This window comes from Lynx canadensis, chromosome B2, assembly GCF_007474595.2.
Source record: "Lynx canadensis isolate LIC74 chromosome B2, mLynCan4.pri.v2, whole genome shotgun sequence".
Taxonomy (NCBI): Eukaryota; Metazoa; Chordata; class Mammalia; order Carnivora; family Felidae; genus Lynx; species Lynx canadensis.
The window spans coordinates 125026567-125043608 of NC_044307.1; positions in this window are offsets into that span (position 1 = coordinate 125026567).

Genomic DNA, 17042 nt, shown 5'->3' on the forward strand with positions numbered 1-17042 from the left:
TATTAGCCTAAAAACAAACACATATACAATACAACAGAGAGCCAAAAAATAAACCCATGCATATATGGTCAATCAACTTCCCAAATGTAGAAAGAATATACAATAGTCAAGGGACACTCTTTTCAATAAATGGTGCTAGGAAAAATGGTGCTTCTTTTTTGCCACATGCAAAAAAGAAGAAATGAAACACTATCTTACACAACACAAAAATTAACTCAAATGAATTAAAAACTTGAATATAAGACCAGAAACCATAAAACTCCTAGAAGAAAACATAAGCAGTATGCTCTTGGCATTGTTCTCGGCAATAGTTTTTGGATCTGGTTCCAAAGGCAATGGCGACAAAGCAAAAACAAACAAATCAAACTAAAAAACTTCTGCACAACAGAGGGAACAAATCACAAAGTAAAAAGGCAACCCATTGAATGGGAGAAGATACTCGGAATCATATATCCAATAAGAGGTTAATATTCAAAATACACAAAGAACGCATACAACTCAATAAGAACAACAGCAACAACAAAAACCAAACAATCCAATTTAAAAATGAGCGAAGGATCTGAATAGACATTTTTCCAAAGAAGACATACAGATGGCCAAAAGGTACATGAAAAGATGTTCAGCATCACTCATCATCAAGTCAAGTCAAATCTACAATGAGATATTATTTCACTTCTGTTAGAATGGCTCTTATCAAAAAGGTAAGAAAAAATAAGTGTTGATGAAGATGTGGAAAAAGGGAACCCTTGTGCACTGTTGGTAGGAATGTAAATTGGTGCAGCCACGATGTAAAACAGTATAGACATTCCTCAAAAAACTAAAAGTAGAACTACCATATCATCTATCAATTCCACTTCTGGCTATTTATCTGAAGAAAGTGAAAACACTAATTTGAAAAGATATATGCACCCCTATGTTCATTCCACCATTATTCACAATAGCCATGATACAGAAACAGCCAAAATATCCACAGAAGGAAAAATGGGTAAAGCAGGTGTGCGCGCGAGCACACACACACACACACACACACACACACACACACACTAGAATACTACTCAACCAGAAAGAAAAGAATGAAACCTTGCCATTTGTGACAATACTGATTGACTTTAAGGGTACTATGCTAGGAGAAATAAGTCAGACAGAGAAAAACAAATACTATATGACTTCAGCAATATGTGGAATCTAAAAAACAAAACAAATGAACACATATAAAACAAAACTCATAAAATAAAACAAAACTTGGAGCAGATTGGTGGTTACCAGAGGGGAAGAGGACTAGAGGGTGGGTGAAACAGGAGAAGGGGGTCAAGAGGTGCAAACTTACAGTCATATACTAAATGAGTGGGGTGTAATATAAAGTACAGTGACTAGAGCCACTATGATTGTATAATCTATTATGTAACGTAATATGGTGACAGGGTGAAATTGGACTTACGGTGCTCATCACTTTGCAATGTATACAAACCTCAAATCATTATATTGTACCCTTAAAATTGATATAATGTTACATTTCATTATACCTCACTTAAAAAAAAAGTTTTCTTAAAACATCCCTCCTACTAGCCCAATAATTTATAGAGAAAGAATATTCCACAGTGCAGTCTATGACGTGGCTGCCGAAATTAGACAAAGAATAGAATGAGAAATAGGAATTTGGGGCCCAATGTAGTCATCAATACAGGTACACTAATGTAAAACAAACTATCAGAAAACCAAATCTAATCAGGTATAGAAAGATAACACACCACGAAATAGCTGGATTTGTCCTAGAAGGAAAATTTACAGAAAATAATACAATTTGACACTGGCACAGGGACAAACAAATTGTCAATGGAACAGAATAGAGATGTCGATTACACAGGTATAAAGTGATCTCTCAATAGTCTTGATTTGCATTTCCTTGATCGTCACTGAGATTAAGTATTACTTCCTATGACACGTGGATGCGTAGACCTTTGTTACATGGGGATGCCATAGCAAAGCAATAAAAAATGGAATCTTTATTAAATGCAGCTGGAAAACTGGTGATACTTATGGACCAAACTGGGAAGTTGGGAATGAAGTTGGGAATCCTCGTTATACCACACACAGATGTCTACTCTGGATAGACCAAGGATTTATATGTCAAAAGCAAAACTTTAAATCTCTGGGATGAAAATACAGGTGAATATGTTTCTGACCTAAGGATAGAAAAGAATTTCTTAAAACAAAACCAAATATGCTGTCCTAAAAGAAAATCTTAATAAATTTGATAAGCAATCACACTCTGATAGAGCTCCTCCTTTAGAAGTTTTAAACCCAGACGCCATCAGGTTGTTCAACAAAATAAAAATGCCTTCTGTTGCCAGCATTCATCCTTCTGGAGAGTTGTAAATGACAACAAACTCTGGCAGGGTGTCTACTTTTAAATGCAATATTAAACCATAAGAATTATCTGTGTGTTTACTCCAGTTCAGGGAAAGCTGTGGAAAAGAATCAGATGGACAAAGGTTAAATCTCAATTCTCTTCTTCAAGTAACTGTTAACATTGTTAAGAAAAAGTTGGGACCAATTTTCTACCAGAAGGAACTTACTTGTAATTGGAAAACAGAGTCTATATCCAAATATTTTACATGTAGCTTATATAAAATGCATTTAATGGGTAGGATTATATTGATTTGTGATGTCGAAATCCAATGCAGAGTTTTCCCAAAGGAGTGAGGGAGGAGAAGAAATGACCTGTCACTTCTGCTCTGGGCACTGAGGTCTGAGCTCTCCTCCCCAGAGGATGACCACTGTCCAAACACCTTTCAGCCCCAAGTTATTATCTAGGGTTCCTTATTTCTTTGTGAGTGAGCAGCCTTTGGGCTCTCCCTAGAATGTTCTATCATGTGACGGAGAATAATAATAGTGAATTTTGAGTGGTCCTAGAGAGTTGAATTTTGAGGATTATCTCACGCTCTGCTTGGGTTGACAACCATCCCGTATAGTTGTGGATACAGCTGTATCGTCAATGCAATAATTTACCCTCCCCTGGTTAGGGAACCCTGAGAGGCTTTCACATAAAATGTGTTGACTCTACTCTGGTGGGCTGGAAGAGTTTACACTGCCTGTTAGCGGGAAGTTTGCCCACGAGAGGCATATCTCCAAAAGAGATCGTCCCAAGAATGTCAGCTGACTGAAAAACCAGGGCTAGCGGGGCATCTCTGGGTCCTCAGTCCCACGGCAGGTGAACAGGATGTCTTCTGGAACCGGATATTACTATAGGTAAGTCTTTCTGGTTTTGAAAACCCAGAAGGCAGAGGAGGGGGCTGAAAACCCAATTTATTATTAGACCTTGAGCTGAGAAATGTGTCGAGCAAGAAAGTCAGCACCGTGCCCTGGCATTCCCATCTGGTCTGTGGATTACTGGGGGGCATGTCCCAGGAGGTTCCGGTCCCATAGATACCCTTGCAGGGCCACAGTGGAAAAACTCTTGCTACTATACTTATGTTCGAGGGGCGGTGCTGGTAGTACCTACGGACCTCAATCACACAAGGTTGCTCATTCCAGGCCCAGATGGGGCAGTTACATTGAAACTATTGCATCACCTTGCTGCAGTCATGCATGATTAAATAGATATGCTGGAAAGAGAGAGGAAGGAGGCCGATTACAGAGTTGAAGGAGTGTCATTTATGGTAAAACAGATTTTTCCTTTAGTGTTGCAGTAAAATCAATCATAGGTACTGATAATTGCCACACCACACTTTTAGTATTGGTTTGATTTCTACATTTCTAGATCGTGTTTCCCATTTGTTCTTTTCGTGTTTTGTTTGTTTGTTTGTTTGTTTGCTTTGTTTGTTTGTTTTGCTTTCAAGCGGCCCCAAAGCAATATAAGATTGGGTTTTGTCCGAGGGCAGGTGGAGGGGGGCATGGAGTATGATAGTCACTTTTGTTCCAGTGTTAATTTTCAAAAACTCCGGATGTCTAATACTGAAAGCCAGCCCAGAGCGCACAGAGTTAAAGAACTTGCTACATACCCCTCCTCCGGGCTGCGGGACTGAATCACACGGTGGGGGGAAGGAAAGTCTGTCTCACAGAATTATTAATTCACTACTGTGATTTCTTTCTCTGTTGCTAAAGGGGAGCCGGGGGAGGGGGTGTGGTAAGTCGAGTGGGTAGCCAGGAAATGTGATCTTTGTCTTGGTTCCTTGCGATTGGAGGAAATTCTGTCTTCTTTTGATTCAGAAGCTTTAGCACTGTAACTTCTTTTTTTTAAGTAGTTTGACTTTTGTCTGTGGAAGCTACCCCAAGCCCACCTTTCTGGGGTGTAAAACCATTGGCTTTGATGTAATTTTATCAAATGACATCACGCCCATGGAGCGCACACACAAAACCTAACCTTCTATGGGGGCTCCCTGCCTACCTCTCAATCCTACTAATATCTAAAGAGGCACTTCTCAGCCAACGCTGCTTGGACCTGTCACCTTCAGTTTCCGCTTTGAACTTCATGTCACTTTTCCCCTTTACCTTCTTTTGAAGGGAAGTGAGCATTAATCTGAATAATCTTCAGTGCTGGCTGTCTGAAGGCTCCAAGTCACTAAGAAGTCATCAAGCCTAATGTTATGGACAAAATGTAAGGGACCCATAAAGGTCCCCTATGAAATGGGGTGTGACAAAGTTCAGATGATGTGTGGCAATTATTTTGAGTTATTCTGATAAAACATATTCCCCAAATTTGGGAGCAATATTATAAATAAAGTGGTACTATTTAATATAACTTCAGTATATTTCATTTTAAAAGACTCTTAATTCGGGGCGCCTGGGTGGTTCAGTCAGTTAAGCATCTGACTTTGGCTCAGGTCCTGATCTCATGCCCCGCGTCGGGCTCTGTGCTGACAGCTCAGAGCCTGGAGCCTGTTTTGGATTCTGTGTCTCCCCCTCTCTCTCTGCCCCTCTCCCCGCTTGCACTCTGTCTCTGCCTCTGTCAAAAATAAATAAACATTAAAATTATTTTTTAAGAAAAGACTCTTAATTCCTATTTCTGTTTACTTTGAAAGAGCTCTTCAGGGGCGCCTGGGTGGCGCAGTCGGTTAAGCGTCCGACTTCAGCCAGGTCACGATCTCGCGGTCCGTGAGTTCGAGCCCCGCGCCGGGCTCTGGGCTGATGGCTCAGAGCCTGGAGCCTGTTTCCGATTCTGTGTCTCCCTCTCTCTCTGCCCCTCCCCCGTTCATGCTCTGTCTCTCTCTGTCCCAAAAATAAATAAACGTTGAAAAAAAAATTAAAAAAAAAAAAAGAAAGAGCTCTTCACTATTGTATGATATTTTAATAATAATAAATTTTAAATTACATATATTGCATATTTATTACATGACAGTCCATGAGCTGGCTTTAAAAAATATCTTTTTCAATCATAATACATCATGAGCTAAGTATTATCCCCCATTTGACAAATGAGAACACTGAGGCTCAGAAATGTCATCCAACCAAGATTAAATATGCTGCTTCTCTATCTCAAAAGCCCGTGCTACACTAAGAAGAATGTTTACACTGTTCAAACTAACTCTAATAAAGTTTTCTCTCATTTTCAATGTTTTTATTCTTTTTTAAAAAAAGTGTAAGTAATTATTTAATACAAAAAAAGCATATTTTTAATGTATGTGTAAAGTCTAAAGAATAATAATGGTATGGATACTTATATACCCACCACTGAGCTTAAGAACTTAAACAACACCTGGGGCGCCTGGGTGGCTCAGTCAGTTAAGTGACCACCTTCAGCTCAGGTCATGATCTCAAGGTTTGTGAGTTCAAGCCCTGCATCGAGCTCTGTGCTGATGGCTCAGAGCCTGGAGCCTGCTTTGGATTCTGTGTCTCCCTCTCTCTCTGCCCCTCCCCTGCTTGTGCTCTCTCTGTCTCTCTCTGTGACTCTGTCTCTCTCTCAAAAATTAACAAACGTTAATTTTTTTTTTTTTTAAACTTAGACAACACTTTTGGAGACCCATGGACTTTTTTCCAATCCTATTCTTCATCATTCAAGAAACTTATGATTTAGTGAATGGGGGTAAGTGATCTCCTTGGTTAGCAAGTGGGCTTCTTGAGAGAAGGACTGTTTTTTGTCACAGGTTCATGATTCTTTTGCTTTTCTTCATCGTTTTACTACATGGGCATTTATTCCTAAATGGTATAGTTTTATTTTGCTCAGGTTTGAACTTAATGTAATTTTCTTTTGTGACTTGCTCTTTTCATTCAAAATGATCTGCGCTGATAAGAATAGTGGATAGCTCTTTGTCGGTACCATTATAGCATCCAGCTGTATGAATATGCCATATTTATTTATCCATTCTCTTGTTTATCTGCATCTGTTTCTGGGTTTTGCTGTTACAAAAAAATGAACATTCTCGTCCAAGTCTCCTGGTATACACACGTTAAAATTTACCTTGGGTATATTTCCCTGAGTAAAATTGGTAAGTTGGGGGGCATGTGAATGTTCAAGTTTACAAATTGATGTCAATCACCTTTTTAAAATACTTTGAAAAAAAATGTTTTACATTTCTACTTACAGTATTTTAGATGTTTCATTGTTTCACATTCTCACCAACACTTGAGGTTGTTCAAAGAACTTTTGATTTTTGCCAATCTGGTAGGTATGAAACAGAATTTCATTCTGAGTTTGGTATAAATCTCCCTGATTACTAATGAGCTTGAAATTCTTTTCATGTTTATTGATCACTTGGGTTTGCTCTTCTGTGACAAATCTGCTCATATTTTTTGCTTATTCTCCATTGTTTTTCTGTTCTGTTTGCCATTTTTTAATTTATTTTTAGGCTGCCTTTCTATATTCTTAATATTACTATTTTTTCACTAGACCTATATGTTGCAAATACCTTCTCGAAATTTTTGCCTGCATTTTCACAAACAGAAAGTCTTAGTTTTAATGTTGTCAAATTTATATTTTTTTCTTTATAAGCGAAAATCTTATTTAAGAAATCTTTTCCTTCCCAGAGGTCATAAAAATGTTACCCTATATTTTAATTTAATCCTTCATTAAGTTTTGTTTTCCATATTTAAATCTTTAGTATCTCTGAAATTGAGTTGGGGCTATAGTAGAGAATAGTAAGGAATTTGATTTTATTTTTTTACTTTGAATTCAAGGGAGGCACATGATCTGAAGCCAGACCACCTGGGTTCAATAATTAAAATGTTAAAACGTTCTCGATAACGTTGTCGCTTTTCTTTTGAAAAGAGTATTTCTGTGTGCCTTATTTTTATATTGCTTTTGTGACTACTGTCTTTTTTTAAACTTTGGTTATTTTTAAAAATGTATTTTCTATTATATAAAAATACAACTGAGGGGCGCCTGGGTGGGTCAATGAATTAAGCCTCCAACTCTTGATTTCGGCGCAGGTCATGATTTCATGGTTTCATGAATTGCAGCCCCCCCCTCCGGCTCTGCTCTGACAGTGTAGAGCTTGCTTGGGATTCTCTGTCTCCCTCTCTCTCTGCCCCTTCTCTACTTGTGCTGTCTCTGCCTCTCCCAAAATAAATAAATAAACTTCAGGAAAAATACAATTCACTTTTATGTATACAGTTTGTTGTTTTTAATAAACTATAGATTCTTTCAGGTTCCCTGCGAACATAGTTATATCATGGGAAGTGTGATTTCCAAGTTTTGTGTCTGTGTGCATGTGTGTGTGCACGCACATGTGTATAAAGGATACATTAAAGACTAAAAAGGTATCCATTATTCTGTTATTTTATCACTTAAACAAAAATTAACTTCATTTTTGTATATTTATTTTATTCTTTGTCCATATACATGAATTTTCTATAATATAAGGTTGGATATGTCGTCTCATCTTAAAATAATATCTCTCAGTTGTGGAAAACTTACAAAAAGGCATAATGAGCAAATCAAAATCACGCATAATTTCATCACCCAATTTAATAAAATTCACCAACAGATTTTTAAGTAACTTACCATGTATCCAAATGCAGCTCTCTGTTCCCTATCTTCAAGGATTTTGCTTTCTAGTGAATAGTTATGGTTTGATGTTATACTCCTTTGGTCCTTTTTTTGAATAATAAACACATAAACACAAATGAGGTAATGTACATTCAATTATGTAACCTGATATTTTTCATAAACAATATATGTAACCAATTGTTCACATTACTGGAAATTCTTCTGCAACAGTATTTTTGATGAATGCATAATATATTCCATTGTGCGTCAAATTATATATGTATGTGTATTATAGTTAATTATTTTATTTTGTTACATTAAGACAGTATTCAACTTTTTCCTACTATAAATAGTTGTAACTTTCTATCATTCCATGATAATTTACTCAGGAAAAATTTCTGGAGTACAAGTTTCTAAGCTTTAAAAAACATGACATGCTGGGTGCCTGAGTGACTCAGTCGCTTAAGCATCGGACTTCAGCTCAGGTCATGATCTCATGAGTCTGAGCCCTGCGTGGGGCTATGTGCTGACAGGTCAGAGCCTGGAGCCTGCTTGGGATTCTGTGTCTCCCTCTCTTTCTCTGTCCCTTCCCCACTCACGCTTTCTCTCTCAAAAAGTGAATGAACATTAAAAAAAAATGAAAAAAATTAAAAACATGACATGCCAAATTGTCTTCCAGTGATTTTATTCTAATATCAAATTCTGAAATTCTACCAACTATGTGTCTGATCTACTCTGTAATCCTTCCTCTCTCTCTCTCTCTCTCTCTCTCTCTCAAACACACACACACACACACACACACACACACCCCAGGACTCTAAACATGAATCATTAAATGGAACCAAAAAACTTCCTAAAAGTTTCAGTAAAACTACCTGGGAAAACTTTCTGCAAAATTACCCACCCTAGAAATTGGTATGCTTTCTCCGATGGAGTTAAAAAAAAAAAAAAATGTGTTTTCTCTGGGCACTTTTCAACCGGATGATTATAGTATAAAACTTTATATTTCTTTCTAAGGTGGAAAGAAGCTTTTTATTTGAATTTTATTGTGTCTGATGGAACTCCTTCATGCATTTATTGCTTTGTTTCTAAATATAAGTATGACAGGATGAGTGGTGTCTGTGGTCACAGAGGGGTTTTTGGAAACAATTTTAACTTCGGGCATACCCCTGAACGTGGGCAGCGCCTACACATTGTCATCTTAGCCTCGTCTTACCCTTTTGGGAAGTCCTGATACCTTCCAGAGGACAGATTTTTTTTTTCTGCTTTATTTTACCATTCTTAACTCAACAGGGGGTTTCCTTACACCCCCAGCCTAACTAAAACTTACACAATGTTAAAAGGCAGTACTAGATTGAGAACACAAGTTCTAGAATATTGTTTCTCACCTCTGGCTACACATTAAACTCACTCAGGGAGTTTTGTTTTTTGTTTTTTGTTTTTTTTTTAAGGGCCATAGCTGAGCCCCATCCTGATATTCAGATTTAATTTGTCCGAAGTGCCAACCCCAGCCACGGGTGTTCTCACGTGGGTTCTGTCCTCCACCATCTGCGAATGAAGTTAGAAAAAGGTAAAAGGATACAAGAGAGAAGATACTCATGAATCAGGAGTGGAAGTCTCTCTGTTGTTGTAGTAAAACAAGGTTGCAACAGAGAAGGTTAAATCATACTGGTTTAGGAAAATTAGATAATGTAAGAATTTTATCTTTTCTTCGTTGTGTTTGGAACATCCATTTCAGCTCAGTAATCGGCTTGCTAAGTCGTAAGTATCTTCAAAAGGTGTCATTTCATGGTTAATTGCTTCTCATTTCCCTTCAAGCAAGGAGGCAAGGAGGGGAGAATAGAGATGGGTGAGGGGAAGGACAGGGAAGGAGAAAGGACACAAAAATATGTGAAGGTCCAAAATAAGGAAAAGGAGAGAAAGCATGAGCAAAATGAGGGAAGAGAGCAGGTGAGCACACGTAGAGGAATAGCAGATCAGTGGCAGAAAGGGGATGCCCTAGAGGGACAGGCAGGGACACTCAGGGAACATGTGTCCAGTGAAAAAAAATTGATAGGAAATAAAGAAGTCATAGTAGAAGAAGACTGATGGAAAAGGAGGAAAAGGCACTTGGAACACAAATGCCTGGGACTCACCTCGGCCAGAAAGCTGAGGCAAAATGTCAGAAAACAAGAATACAGCCTTCCCATAAGGTGTGCTTCATGGTCGTTAAGACTGTGTCCTCAGTTCAGCATCTCAAGCAGGAATCAGGGGCAAGGGAAAGTTTCTGTCCTTTTAATCAGAAAGCAAAATATTTTTCTCAAAAGTCCCTCTGCAACTCTACTTAATGCCTTGTTCACCAGAAAACAGTCAAATGGCCACGCTCAGTCCAAGGGAGGGTGGGAAAGAGACTCTGTGGCTGTTTAGGTTTCATAATGGGAAGAGGGACAGGGGAAAAGGGCTGAGATTGGCTTCGGAGAAGCCAACCTACAGGGACTTCCATACCCTCATCCCTTTCTTGGCTGGGATCCTTCTCAGTGCTACTCTCCTTCTGAATGCCTTCAAACACCATTTTCAGAGTATATTCTTTTTATGGAAACACAAGCCTGAGGAATTTCCATCAATTAAAATAAAGCCCAGCACATCCACATGTATTTTTGAAGCACTGTTTTTTGTAATACCCATATTTCCCCCCCTAGGAGCACTACCTTAGCTAATAGATTATCTGGGTCCCTTGACTCTTCCTCAGCATCTGCCATCTTTAAAAGTCCCAAATTCAAGTATAACATAGCTGTAGCTACTCTTGCAGCAGCTGTCAACAACTCAGAGGATTATTTATTGCTTTCACCAGTTAAACTACATGTCCACTGTTAAAAAAAGCAAAAACGAACAAACAAACAAACAAAAAGTTCAAAATAGAGTTATTTGCCCCCACAACAGCAAACCAAGACTTAACTGCAGAAATGTGATCTTTCACTGTCAATCTGGAATTTCCTGATCGACACTAGTCAGGTCACCTGCATGATAAACCCCTGCCCTTCCCCCAAAAGAAGATGACCTTGCCTAAAACAGTCCTTTCTTTTCTTTTGCTTATCACTTGTCCAGCTCCATTTCTGCCTTAAAAAGTCTTCCATTTTATCCAGCTCCTCGAAGCTCCTGTCTGACTGCTACCTAGGAGGCTGCCCAATTCATGAATCATTGAACAAAGCCAATTACGTCTTCACATTTACTCAGTTAAATTTTGTTTTTTAAAAAAATTTTTTTTTAACGTTTATTTATTTTTGAGACAGAGAGAGACAGAGCATGAATGGGGGAGGGTCAGAGAGAGGGAGACACAGAATCTGAAACAGGCTCCAGGCTCTGAGCTGTCAGCACAGAGCCCGACGCCGGGCTCGAACTCACGGACCGCGAGATCGTGACCTGAGCCGAAGTCGGCCGCTTAAGCGACTGAGCCACCCAGGCGCTCCTAAATTTTGTTTTTTAACAGATTTGGTGGCAGGGATGGGATCTGATGCAAACTTCTGATGGCATTTGGGTACCCTGTGAATTCTTTTGGGTTGTCTTTCTTGCTGTTTCTGAGGGCTGTGGATAAGATCCTCTCCGTGCTTAGCTCCACTTTGCCTTGAGTTCCCAATCTGCCGATTAGATCTATCAATCTACTGATTGGTTTCCCACTTTTCCTTATTTGGTTGGGAATTTCAGCCCTTGTTTTTGTCCCAGATTCCCAGGTTCCAGCATGCTGGAAGCTGCTGGGAACAGCTGCAGTTCCCTATTTGTTTGAAGTCAGTCCGTGGTCCCCATTCCCTGAGGTCTACTGTTTCATTCTTTCCCCCAACCCCCAGATTTCATGTTGGGAGCAGTTGGTGGTTACCTGCTAGAGTTGGGCTGGGTCCAGCTTCAGTTGGACTGGATGCAGTAAGTAAAGGCTAGTGGGAATCTCAACAGCCAGAAGAAGAAGAAGAAGAAGAAGAAGAAGAAGAAGAAGAAGAAAGAGAATGGGAGGAAGAAAGAAAAAAGAAAAAGCCACAGAATTGGTGGGCATGGGTTGAGCATTTAAAAGGTGTTAGTGTGTTACCAGTCTACCTATTATAGTCACTAACTCAGGAAACAAACAGGTAAACCCTGGCACAGTGCTGCTGTGGCCAACTGCTCTGTCCTGGGGAATGCCTAGGGGGCTGGACAAAGCATAGCTCCTGACTGGGTTTGCCCACACTGTTGCTAAACAAACTCAGATAAACTTGTCACAAAAGTCAATAATTTAAGGGTTGAGGGTTTGGAGAAGAGAAAGGGGGGAATTTATTTCGGGTGCCAACAGCTGGCAGAGGTAGTCAGCTCAAATGTTAACAACCAACTTCTCCACCTGCAAGATGGACACCTAGAGTTTTATAGAGAGATGTTCAAGGGGGTACAAGCAAGAGAGCAGGCAGGGAGCACATGATCATGAATGGGAGTCTGTATGTGTTCAGCCCATGATGGTGGGCACAGAGGGGGATGTGTGGGGCATGGTCTTCTAGGCATTCTATTGCTATCAGGCTTTTCTGGCCCAGCAGTTGGAATGTTCTGGTCATTGCAAAACACCTTTATCAGTGTGTCACGAAAGTTCAATAAGAAATAACTGTTGGCAGGGCGCCTGGGTGGCTCAGTCAGTTAAGCGTTTGACTTTTGACTTCAGCTCAGGTCATGATCTCACAGTTGTGAGTTCAAGCCTCATGTTAAGCTCTGCACGGGGGTCCTCACCCCCTCCTCCCTTGTCCCACTCTCGGTCTCAAAATAAATAAACATTTGAAAAGAAAGAAAGAAAGAAAGAAAGAAAGAAAGAAAGAAAGAAAGAAAAAGAAAGAAAGAACTGTTGGGATCTATACTTGAACAAGAGAGTTCACTGACAAGAGGGCTCTCCACCTAACTGAAAGATTCCCTTGTTAGGATAATTTGGTCATGAAATGGTTTACATTAACTCTAGGTCACCCATCAATCTCAAGAAAATTTCCATGCAGTGGGGTGCACTGTAAAATATCACATAATCCCCAACCCTACATCACACCCCTTTTGTCTCTGAGAGACCCAAACAAGATTAAATGAAAGAAATATGATCTTCTAACCTAGAGAGTTAACTTCACCACTTTCTGGCACACCTGCTTATTTTGTGTCTAAAAACTGTAGCCCCAGAAGCTATACATGACTACAAAAATGGCAAAATCTTATTAATCTTCTGGATGAAACAAATAGAATGGGACACCTATTCTAGCTTTGGGAAGCTCCCAAAGGGCTTCGAGTTGCCAAAATAGCTTCATTAAAGGATTTGTTACAAAAGTCTAATGAAAAATTAAAAGATACACAAGTACCTAAAACAAAAGCCAGTAAGATTGGCATGATTCCTACTCCCCCCTATACTTTTCTTTCCCTGAGTGCTCATATTTTACTAACTCTTTGTCTGAACCACCTTTCCACCCTGGAGACACTATTAAACAGTTACCTTTTAAAATAAAACTACCCCAAGGTTGCAGGAGATTGTCCTCAGACATCTTTCACTTCCTGGTCAGAGGGCAAACTTCAGGCCATACTTAGAGAATTTCCTAAACCTGCGAAAGACCCCAAAAGTTTTCTGAAGAATTTAGTCGTTATTGGGAACGGTGATCCTGGGCTGGCAGATCTTTATCAGGTTAGGTATATGGTGAAACCCAAAAACAGATGCAGGAAACAAAATGGCCAACCCCTGAAGATGTTATTTGAGATTCTCAGTCTTCAATATGTTCTCCTTGTGGATCAGAAAAAGGTGGCAGAATAACAACTGATCTTTTACAAGCCATTCCTAAAGCCTTGCCAGCCTGAACTGATTGGTTTGTTATTCAAACATACAAATAAAAGAGAGAGAAATCTGTGGCAGACTTAAAAAAATTTTTTTTAAGTTTATTTATATACTTTGAGAGAGAGCATGTGAGAAGGAGAGGCAGAGAGAGAGGAGAGAGAATCCCATGCAGGCTCCATGCTTCGTGGAGCCTGAGTCGGGGCTCAACTCCACGAACCACGAGACCTGAGCCGAAGAGTCGGATGCTTAACTGACTGAGCCACCCAAGCGCCCCTGTGGCAGACTTTTTTAAAGCCCATTTGAAAGCTCTTTTCCTACAGCATTCAAGTTTCCACGCAATAAGTAAGGCCACCCAACCTTCTCTAGCTGCTCTATTTGTAAACGGATTATCTTCTGAGATCAGTGGATTGCTAAAAAGGCAGAAAATAGGGTAGGAGGCCACCGGACGATTCATGAGCATAGCTGAGCACTTTGAAAAGACTTTAGAACAAAACCTTAAACAAGGTTTCGCCAAGCTATTGGCCTTACAGACACAATAGCTCCAAGGCCGGGCACCTAAAATAACGCCTGGGTCTTCCACAGTGCACCCTTCCAGGGGTCCATTACCAAAATGGAGGACCAAGTTGTAATCAACTGGGACACCGAAAAAGAGATTGTCCTCAAAGACCCAATATAAGTTGTGTCACATTAACTGGAATGCCCCCATATCAACCCTCAAAGGAGGGCCCAAATGGGTCCCTCCCAAAGTTGATGGGGCTCTGAGGGATTATCTGATAAACTGTAATGTTATTCCCTTAAACAGCTAAGGGCAAACTAAAATTAAAATTAACAGGGTTGTTTGGGGGCGCCTGTGTAACTCAGTTGGTTAATTGTCTGTCTTTGGCTCAGGTCATGATCTCACAGTTCGTGAGTTCAAGCCCCACATTGGGCTCTTTGCTGACAGCTCAGAGCCTAGAGCCTACTTTGGATTCTGTCTCCCTCTCTCCCTGCCCTTCCCCCATTCACACTCTTGTCTCTCTCTCTCGAAATTAATTAAACATTAAAAAAAATATTTTTAATTAATGGGGTTGTTCAGTACTACCAGAAATATCTACTGTTTGTCCCAGCTGAAAGCTGACAAGATACCTGAAAAGATGGAATAGCTTTATGAGCAGGAATTTGTCCAAATCGGAAGCTGATATTTACAGCCTGGTAGGAATTTGTTTTGAGACTTTCTCCCCTAAGCTAAATGCACCTAGAGGGAAAGAAAAACACTTTATCCCAGATGTATGGATGTATCAATTCTTGATATCATTTGGGCAGCAACCCAATCCTTTGAGGAGTTAAAAACAGCTGTCCTTGCCTTACAAATCTAGTCTTTGCAGGACCAGAGATACAGATCCTACGACAATTCAGTTTCTCCATCCTTTTTGCAAATCCCCAAACCTCCCTGTTTATCTTAAAAGGGGTGTAGGAACTTGCATTTTTTCCCTGTGCCCTTGAGATGAAAATATTCTACCCAGGGTCTCCTCCACAGTTCTTACCTAGATCATGTAAACTCAATGTGCAAACTTCAGAGAGATAATTCTTATCAAAAGAAAAAAACAAAAGGAGGAAAGTCATTTGGAACTTGACTTGTCAAGGACAAATGCAAATCTTAAGTGTCTTCACAAATATTAATACAAAAAGCTTTGTCATCTGAGCAGATAACCTTAATTTATCTCCTCAACCAAGAGACAAATTAGATCTAACTTCTCGTGCAGCTGGTGAGTTTTGTATTATTGTGCCTAATCCATGACATAATTTTTAAATGGAAGCTATAAGTTCTCTGTTTATATCTGTATGTTTGTGTATGTGCATGTGTATATACATGTATGTGTGTGTTTTACATATATGGATATTTCTATATCTAGATAGTATTGCCAAAATTAATTTGTAAAAGAACTCTATTTAACTGGCTTCAAGAAAATTAAATGTTTATTGTATAAAAGGAATTCTCAGAGATGTAATAGAAACTAACCCAAATGAATTTCAGGTTCATGTGACCTGGAAAAATATTTGGTATCAATGGTATTTGAAATTTGCTGATTTCATTAAAATAGGCCTATCTTTAGAGTTATCAGCATTAAATATAATACTTTGATTCTACCTAGGCTTACTAAGTAAAGGTCAAATGAGTTCGTGTTATCTCTTACAGAATTTGTCAGCAAGAAAAATAGCGTGGGATGATGGCTGACTTTGCCTAATGTCTCATAACATTTTGTGGGTAGTCTAAACATAATTGCTAAGAACAAGTAAATCAAATAGATGAAAGTAGGATAAAAAAAAAAGGTTGTCGCTGAACTTTTTAAATAGTTTCCCTAAATCTTAAGTTCATTAAATATCCAGGTCATTTCTAAATAAGATATATAGTTTACAACACCTTACTTCTTAGTTTTCACTGGAAATTAAAGGTTTCTGAGGGTTAAAAATTCCAGTGTATGTAATGAAACCTAGAAATAGTAAGGGAAAGAAATTTTATATATGGTCAGGATTGGCTAAGACTAGAATGAATTTTTAATGAAGTAAATGAGTATTCCTATCACAAGTTAAGTCCGTGCAAAATTAGAATTTGGTTTTCTCAGTTGAAAGCACAAAATATTATTGGATTACCAGTCTGTTCTTGAAATAAGAGACTATGAAAGGTTTTTCTTTACCTATTAGGTAATCAGCTTAGAAAAAACAGAGATCTTGTGTTTTGTCAAAATAACCACCCATGTTCCTTGTTCTTTTTTTTTTTTTTTTTTTTTTTTTAAATTTTTTTTTTTTCAATGTTTATTTATTTTTGGGACAGAGAGAGACAGAGCATGAACGGGGGAGGGGCAGAGTGAGAGGGAGACACAGAATCGGAAACAGGCTCCAGGCTCCGAGCCATCAGCCCGGAGCCTGACGCGGGGCTCGAACTCACGGACCGCGAGATCGTGACCTGGCTGAAGTCGGACGCTTAACCGACTGCGCCACCCAGGCGCCCCCCATGTTCCTTGTTCTTATCAGGGTCTTTGATAAGTTAAGCAAACCTAGTCGTGTCTATACTAAAAGAGCTAAGTTTTGCTCAGAACAATGTCACTTTCTATGCCTGTGAAGTCTTTAGTTGTCTCTTTGGGTAAATGGGTAACTAAGAATTGTTTCACAATGACCAATGAGCCAAGTGTTCTAAAAACTTCCATTATTTTTGACAGACTTTCCAAAATTGAACTCTAAATGACATCTTTCTGACCTTGAAATAACTTTGGAATGTTTCCTTACCACATCTCAAAAACTTTATTTTCTCTCCATATAAAAAGGGAGGTGTTAAACTCATTAGGTACATTCAAT